Genomic DNA, 9379 nt, shown 5'->3' with positions numbered 1-9379 from the left:
CTATTGTTATTTTGGTGATATTGTAATAAATAAAATTTGGGGGTAGTCGAAAACAAGAAAGAGAAGGAAGGAAGGAAGGAAGGAAGGAAGGAAGGAAGGAAGGAAGGAAGAAAAAGGAAAAACGGAAGGGAGGAAGGAAGGAAGAAGGTGTGGGTGTGGGGAAGGAGGGAGGAAAGGAGGAAGGAAGGAAAGAACTGCCCCTAGAAGAGTAGGTATTATATTTCCCATATTTAAAGAAAATAAATGTTATAAAATAGTATTAATTAACAATATAAAATATATTTGAAATTCATATTTTATATTTGTTTTTCATCCCAATTATCAGTACTTATTTTATTTAAAAAAATTTAATGTCTAATGTTTTGGACCAAGAACAGGGAATAAGGAGCAAGATGATTGACATATACCTTAGGGAGATTTCCACTTTCAAGGATCTTCATTCAACATTCAGTGGGCCTGATGTATTAAGTATTCAATACTCAGTGCTTGGTTTCTGGGATAAAGGTTGGGTTGGTTAATATAGTTACTCCCATAAATATTTTACCATCTGCCTTAGTTTTCTAGGGCTACCATTAATAAAGTACCACAAGTTGTGTGGCTTAAAACAACAAAAAGCTATTGTCTCACGATTCTGGAAGTTGTTAATTTTGTGTCTCCAAAGTTGGTTCCTTCTGAGTGCTGTAAGAGAGAATTGTTCTAGGCCTCCTCCCATCTTCAGTAGCCTTGGACATTCCTTAGACCCTGTCTTCCCATTGCCATCACTCTAATTCTCTGTCCTCACATGGCATTCTCCCTGTGTCTTCATATTATAATCTTCCTTCTATCCATGTCTGGCTCTGTGTCCAAATTGCCCCTTTTCCTAAGGATACCAGTCATATTAGGTTAGGGACCACCCTAATTATTAACTTGATTGCCTCTGTAAAGACCTTATTTCCAAATAAGATTGTATTCTGAAGTGCAGGATATTAAGACTTCAACATATCTTTTTTTGAGAGACACAATTGCAATTCCACCCATAACACCTTCTATCTTTCCTTTTTTTCCTGTAAAGTTTGACAAATTAGTTGCAAACCAAGTGACTGCTCCAGTTTATTCTGATCAATATGATTTTTCATATTGCCACTACGCTATAATGAAAACTAATTTTTTTCTTTTATTATACATTTAAGAAATGCCTAGAAAAGTAAATTCAAGTAGAGGTTATACAAAGATGAAGAAAAATAGAGTATTCCTAGAAATAAAAGTATCAGCTTTGTAAAATATGAAAAAATGAAGACAAGATATTACAAAGAGTTAAGTTGTATCTGCTCTAAGGAAAGTCCTCCAGATGGTGAGATTCCAAAACCATCATCCATGGGCTACTGGATTGCCATATTGACTGTCATCATATTCTACTCAGTTTTGCTTCTTTTTTGGGGGGTGGGAGGGGGCAGAGCGCAAGCAAGGGAAAGGCAGAGAGAGAGAAAGGGACAGAGGATCCAAAGCAAGCTCTGTACTGACAGCATAGAGCCCGATGTGGGTCTCAAACTCATGAACCATGAGATCACAGCCTGAGCCAAAGATGGACACTCAACTGACTGAGCCACTCAGGTGTCCCTACATAGTCTTGCTTCTAATCAGAGAGTTCATTTTCCAGAAAAAAATTATGAGCAGTGTGCTCATGCCAATGGAATTTATTGGTTTTACCATATTCTCCATCACCCTGACGCTGCCATTATAAAATGGAAGAATGGCCTTTTGAAATCTCATTTATCATGGCAGCTGAGTGACAACACTTTGTGGGATTGAAGCAGTGTCCTACTGTAGCAGTTCTCAAATTATTTGGTATCAGAATCCCTATTACACCATACACAAAAATAAACTCAAAATGGATGAAAGACCTAAATGTGAGACAGGAAAACATCAAAACTCTACAGGAGAAAGCAGGCAACAGCCTCTTTGACCTCAGCTGCAGCAATTTCTTACTGACACATCCCCAAATGCAAGGGAATTGAAAGCAAAATGAGCTATTGGGACCTCATCAAGATAAAAAGCTTCTGCACTGCAAAGGAAACAATCAACAAAACTTAAAGGCAACTGATGGAATGAGAAAAGATAGTTGCAAATGACATATCAGATAAAGGGTTAATATCCAAAATCTATAAAGAACTTCCCAAACTCAACCCCCAAAGAACAAATAGTCCAGTGAAGAAATGGGCAGAAGACATGAATACACACTTTTCCAATGAAGACATCCAGATGGCCAACAGACACATGAAAAGATGCTCAACGTCACTCATCATCAGGGAAATATAAATCAAAGCCACACTGAGATACCACCTCACACTGGTCTGAGTGGCTAAAATGAACAACTCAAGCAACAACAGATGCTGGTGAGGATATGGAGAAATGGGAACCCTCTTGCCCTGTTGGTGGGAATGCAAACTGGTGCAGCCGCTCTGGAAAACAGAGTGGAGATTCCTCAAAAATAGAACTACCCTATTACCCAGCAATAGCATTACTAGGAATTTATCCAAAGGATACAGGAGTACTGATTCATAGGGGCACATTTACCCCAATGTTTTTAGCAGTGCTTTCAACATAGCCGAATTATGGAAAGAGTCTAAATGTCCACCAACTGATGAATGGATAAAGAAGATGTGGTTTGAATATACAATGGAATACTACTTGGCAATGAGAAAGAATGAAATCATGCCATTTGCAGCAATGTGAATGGAACTGGAAGGAATTATGCTGAGTGAAATAAATCAGAGAAAGATACCATATGTTTTCACTCATATGTGGATCTTGAGAAATTGAACAGAAGACCATGGAGGAAGGGAAGGGGAAAAAAAATAGTTACAGAGAGGGAGGGAGGCAAACCATAAGAGATTCTTAAATACAGAGAACAAACTGAGGGCTAATGGGGGGAGGGGGAGAGAGGAAAATGGGTGATGGGCATTGAGGAGGGCACTTGTTGGGATGAGTACTAGGTGTTGTATGTAAGCGATGAACCACGGGGATCTACCCCAAAAACCAAGAGCACACTTTACACACTGTATGTTAGCCAATTTGACAATAAATTATATTTTTTAAAAAAGAATCCCTGTTATATTCTTAAAACTTATTGAAGACTCCAAAGGTATCTTTTTAATGTGGGTTATACCTATTGATATTTACTGTTTTATAAATTAAAACTGAGAGGGGCACCTGGATGGCTCAGTCAGTTCAGGGTCCAACTCTTGATTTTGGTTCAGGTCATGATCTCACCATAATGAGATGGAGCCCTGAGTTGGGCTCCATGTTGGACACAGAGCCTGCTTAAGACTCTCTCTCTCCCTCTTCCTCTGCCCCTCCCCCACTCACACTCTCAAAACATTTTAATTAAAACTGAGAATTTAAAAAATGTTTTTCATCTAAAAATAACAATAATAAATCCATTATATGTTAACATAAGTAGCATTTGTTAATGTTTTATTTTTATTTATTTTGAGAGAGAGAGAGAGAGCACAAGCAGAGGAGGGGTAGAGAGAGAGAAGGAGAGAGAATCCCAAGCAGGCTCCATGCTGTCAGTGCAGAGCCCGACTCGGAGCCTGATCTCATCAACCATGAGATCATGACCTGAACCAAAATCGAGAGTCAGAGTCTTAACCAACTGAGCCACCGAGGTGCCCCAACATAAGTATCATTGTCACTAAAATAATTATATTTTCTGAAACAAAAAAAATGAGAAGAGTAGCATTGTTATACATTTTTGCAAATCTTTTTAATGTCTGACTTAATGAAGATAGCTGAACCTGTTTTTTCTGTAGTATATGAAGAATATCCTGCCTCAGACAGATAGATACATTATTGAAAAGGGAGGAGCATTTTCAGATCTGAAACTATATCAATGATTGTTTCATACTCTGTTAAAATACATTGGTCTATATTGCATTTTGAGTAGAACTTTCATCCAGGCGTGATTTTTAAAATACCATGCATTGGTCATATGAGAAATACTGGTTCCCTGATGTTCCAAATATGTATTATACAGATGTTCCAAATATTAACTTAGTTACTTAGATAATATAAAAAATCACATCCAAAAATATCATCACCAATCTCAGAATGTTACCACTAGCAACAAATAATGTCAGTTTTATTTTTCTCTGTCATGCTTATTTATGTTGATTTTAAGAAAAAGTCTGGCAAATATTTTTTTTAATTTAAATTTTAGTTAACATACAGTGCAATATTGGTTTCAGGAGTAGAATTCAGTGATTCATCACTTACATACAACATCCAGTGCTCATCACAACAAGTGCGCCCTTCTTAATAACCATCACCCATCTAGCCCGTCCCCCATCCACTTTCCTCCATCAACCTTCAGTTTACTCTTGTGGTTTGTTTCCCTCTCTCATTTTCCCCCCAATTCCCATATGTTCATCTGTTTTGTTTCTTAGAGTCTACATATGAGTTGAATCATATGGTATTTGTCTTTCTCTGATTGACTTATTTCACTAGCATAATACATTCTAGCTCCATCCATGTTACTGCAAATGGTAAGATTGCATTCTTTTTGATGGCTGAGTAACATTTCATTGTATATATGTGCCACATCTTTTTTATCCATTCATCAGTCAATGGACTTTTGGGCTCTCTCCATAGTTTGACTATTGTTTATAATGCTACCATAAACGTCAGGGTGCACGTACCCCTTTGAATCTGTATTTTTGTATCTTTTGGGTAAATACCAAGTAGTGCAATTGCTAGATCATAGGGTAGTTCTATTTTTACCTTTCTGAGGAACCTCCATGATGCTCTCCAGAGTGGGTGCACCAGTTTGCATTACCACCAACAGTGCAGAAGGGTTCCCCTTTCTCCTCATCCTTGCCAACACCTGTTGTTTCTTGTGTTGTTAATTTTAGCCATTTCTGACAGGTGTGAGGTAGTATCTCATTGTGGTTTTGATTTGTATTTCCTGATGATGAATGATGTTGAGCATTTTTTCATATGTCTGTTAGCCATCTGGATGTCTTCTTTGTAACAGTGTCTGTTCATCTCTTCTGACCATTTTTTAACTGGTTTATTTGTTTTTTGGGTGTGGAGCTTGATAATTTCTTTATAGATTTTGAATACTAACCCTTTATCAGATATGCAAATATCTTCTCCCATTCCGTACATTGCCTTTTAGTTTTGTTGATTGTTTCCTTTGCTGTGCAGAAGCTTTCTATCTTGATGAAGTCCCAATAGTTCATTTTTGCTTTTGTTTCTCTTGCCTTCTGCAGTGTGTTTAGTAGGAAGTTGCTGCAGCTGAGGTCAAAGAGGTTGCTGCCTGTGTTCTCCTCTAGGATTTTAATACTTTCCTATCTCAACTTAGGTCTTTCATCCATTTTGAATACATTCTCTCAAGTAAAAGTGCTATTCTATTTTTTTCAAAAAGTAATTACTTCAGTTCACAACTGAAATTACAGATGCTTTATCTTAAGACAACGATCCTGCTTTGTTTTTCAGCACAAGAGATTTATGCATACTTCCCATTTTGTTACACAGAAAAGTAAAAAGATGTATACTCAAGTGTCAAGATTTAATAAAATTAACATTTTTTGTTGTTTCACCAAAATATTCTCAGTGTTGCAAAGCTATTCTCCTATATTTTCTTCTAAAGACACTAAGGAACAATTTGGAGATAACATATCTTAATAATAGTGAATCTTTCAATCCATGAACATGGTGTATCTCTCCATGTATTTAAACTTCTTCAATTTCTGTCTGCAGTGTTTTCTGGTTTTCAGTGTACAAATCTTACACATCTTTTGTTAAACTTATCTCTGAGTATATCATATTTTAAATATCATAAATTGAATTGCTTTACTTTTATTTTCCCACTGTTTGTTGCTTATTTATAAAAATATAATTGATTTCTGTATTTACCTTGTATCATGTGACCTTCTTGAATTCACTTATAGTCTAGTAACTTCTTTGTAGATTCCTCTAAATTTTCTATGTACATGACAAGGTTACTTTTCTTTTCTAAACTATGTGGATTTTATTTTTTATTTTTGCCCTTTTTTGCACTTATTAGGGCCTCCAGTACAATGTTGAAAAGAAACAGTGAGAGCAGACACCCTTGTCTTGTTTCCAATATTAAAAAATTTTTTTTAGTATTAGGATAATTATAGCCTCCTTAAATGAGTGAGGAATTGTCCCCTTCTCTCTTTTCTTTGTAGGTATTTTTCTTTGTAGGATTAGTATACTTTTGTTTAAGTTTGATCAGATTCACCAGTAAAACTATGTGGACCTTGAAATTCCTTCTGATTTATGATTACAAATCTAATTTCTTTAGTTGATATATTTAGATTTTTATATTTTCTTATAATTTGATAATTCTTTCAAAGAACTTGTCCAGTTCATCTAATTGTCCAAGTCATTGGCATAAAATTGTTCATAGCAGTCTTTTATTAGCTTTTATTAACTTTTGAGTCTATGAAGAATCTGTAGTGATGCACTTTTTTTATTCCTGATATTGGTAACTCATTTTTTCTTTTTGTCTAGTGGAGGTTTATTAACTTTATTTATTTTTTTAAAAAGCTTTGCGACAACTTTTGCAATTTGGCATTATCTAATAAAGATGAATATTCACATGTTCAGCAATTCTAATCCTAGGGAAACTGTTGAACAAGTACACCAGAAGTAATTTACAAGGTGCTCACAGTAGTTTTGTTCAAGGAGGCAAAAAAAAAAAAAAGTAAATAATTCATTTCCATGTACAAGGAAAAAAAAAATAAGTGTAGTGCCTATGCATGCACAATCATAAAAATGAAAAGTGGGATACATAGTGTATTCATTTTCTATTGTTGCATAAAAAATTACCACAAATTTAGTAGCCAAAAACAACACAAATTTATTATCTCACAGTTTCTGTGGGTCAGAAGTCCAGGCATGGATCACTTTGGTACTCTGCTCAGGGTCTCATAGGCTAAAATCAAACTGCGAGCCATGCTATGATCTCACCTGAGACTCAGTGGTCTACTTCCAAGATCACATGGTTGTTAGAATCCAATTTCTTGTGGCTGTAGGGCTGAGGTCCCCACTTGCTTGCTAACTAACAGCCAGGGAATACTCTTAGCTCCTATGGGCTGCCTTCAGTTCCTAGCCACATGGCCCCCTCACAGTATGGCAGCTTTCTGACTTTAGGAAGTGCCCACTCCTATGGGCTTACCCCCTTAGATCAGGGATACTCAAGATGATCTCCATTTTGATTAACTCAAAGCCAACTGATCAGTAGATAATCATGGAAATGAAATTCTGTTGCCATGCACAGAACAAGAAGTTCTCAGACACCAGACTGAGCGGACGTGCAGGACTGCCTCTGCGAGAGAGCAGTAAAAGCAGGAGACTGCACATAGCCTTTATTTCATATTTTATCAGATATAAGTATCCAAGAGTATCAAAGTATGGAAAGAGAACACAAAGGATTTTCAGACATACATCTGGTGACAACGTGAAGGCATGCAGGGAGTATGTACAGTTCCAAGGAGTGTCAGGAAATTGCGGTGGGTTCTGTTTCTTAACTGTCCTTGGGGGGGATCATGGGGCTTTGTATCTCATAATGCTATCACGTTCAACAGCCTGAGACCAGAACACTGCTGACGTTTCAGCTATTGCCCCATTCACCCTCCAGGGCTTACAATACATTCTCTAGAAATAACTCCACAAAAATTCTACCATATTCACAAGTCCCATCCATATTCAAGAGGAAGGGACTACAGAGGACATATATGAGGGGGTTAGAATGTTAGGAGACATCTTAAAATTATTTTAGCACAGCCACATTATAGGCAAATAACTCTAATCTGAGGGAAAACAACTTTGAGCCTGTATTATACCAGCCATTATATGCTATAGGCGTTTATAATCTCAGAAGAACTTTTAAAGTCTAACTCTTTCTGCCATGGGGTATTAGATGATGCCAGGTATTTCTCTAAAATGATTCAGAAATCTGGCCTACTTAAAATATAAATTAAGAGGTAGAGATAATAGAATTAAAGATTAGGTTTTCAGTAACTTATAAATAAAATGTGTTGTAAATAAACAGCTAAATGAAGAAACTATACTATATCAATGAGAAGTCTGCTTTGAGTAAGCTTTTGTACTATAAAAAAAAAAATGACAGTTTGAGATTACACCATTCCAAAGCTGTCCCAGTGTAATATGATATTTCACAAGTGCCATGTTGACCCAGTCTTGATGTCATGGCTAAGACTCTCAATTCTCCTTCACTGGCAACTTATCAACCCCCACCCCAAACTACTTCCCTTATCAGGCTCTAACACTCCTGGGTTACAATATACACATATCCAACTGCCAGAGGCCCCCAGATACCTACACTCAGGAACAGCTACTTCTTTCTTAGGCCCATTGAATTATTTAAAATATCTGATCCCCAGGAAGCCTGCCTGGGAAACCTACCTAACTCTATCCTGTTTGCCATACATAAGCACCTTCCTACAGTTTCAGCTTACTGTTACCCTGTCCTCAAGTGTAACCTGCTATGCATCCCTGCACGACAGACTTCTCTCTTTGGAGCTGTAATTAACAAAGAGTTCTGCCTTTTTATCTATCTGAGTTGTGTCCCACCATCAAAAATCTCCTTAAATTTTATAAAACATCTAGTCTTACCCTAATTGTAACACCAGCTGTCACTAACTGACAGCTGCCTGCACTTGGTCCACTATTTGCACTGACTACAAATTATTTCTGCCAAGTAATACTCATTGCCAACATCTTGCTTTTGAATAGTGCTTTATAAATGTTACACCATATGCCTATATTTTTACTTAATTTATTCCTCACAACAGCTTTTAAGGAAAGGAAGAACAACATTATACTAATTTGATAGATGAGGTTAAGGCTCTGATCTGTCACCCAGAGGCACAGCCAGAATTAAAAAACAAATCTTTTGGTTCTTAATTTAGCACTATTTCTAGCATACCCTTGTGCCCACTATTTAATTTAGCACTGTCTTTTTAATTAACATGTTTCTACTTCAAGAGTACGTGAAACTATTAGCTTCTATTAAGGCCACTCCTTCCCTCCCTCTCAATATCAAGGACAGTAGGATTTGAGTGTAAGCCACAAAACTTCTTAGGCTTTGATACGACTACCACTCATTGCCAAGCGTGGTTTAGGGGATCCTCACAGGCCTGGAACTTCTGGAAAGACAATCCCTCTAGCCTTAACTCTGTCTAAAACAGTACTGAAAGAGAGTCCACAGAGCCCAGCACACTCCTTGGTGAGACCTCACACACCTCAAGATGAGGCACACACACCTCATCTTACTCAACCCCAACCAATCTTTATACCTCACCCCTCTACTGACAAACTGACTAAGGGACCAGTCCCAAGAAGGAGGCTA

This window comes from Panthera uncia, chromosome B4 (assembly GCF_023721935.1).
Source record: "Panthera uncia isolate 11264 chromosome B4, Puncia_PCG_1.0, whole genome shotgun sequence".
Taxonomy (NCBI): domain Eukaryota; kingdom Metazoa; phylum Chordata; class Mammalia; order Carnivora; family Felidae; genus Panthera; species Panthera uncia.
This window is presented reverse-complemented; position numbering follows the sequence as displayed.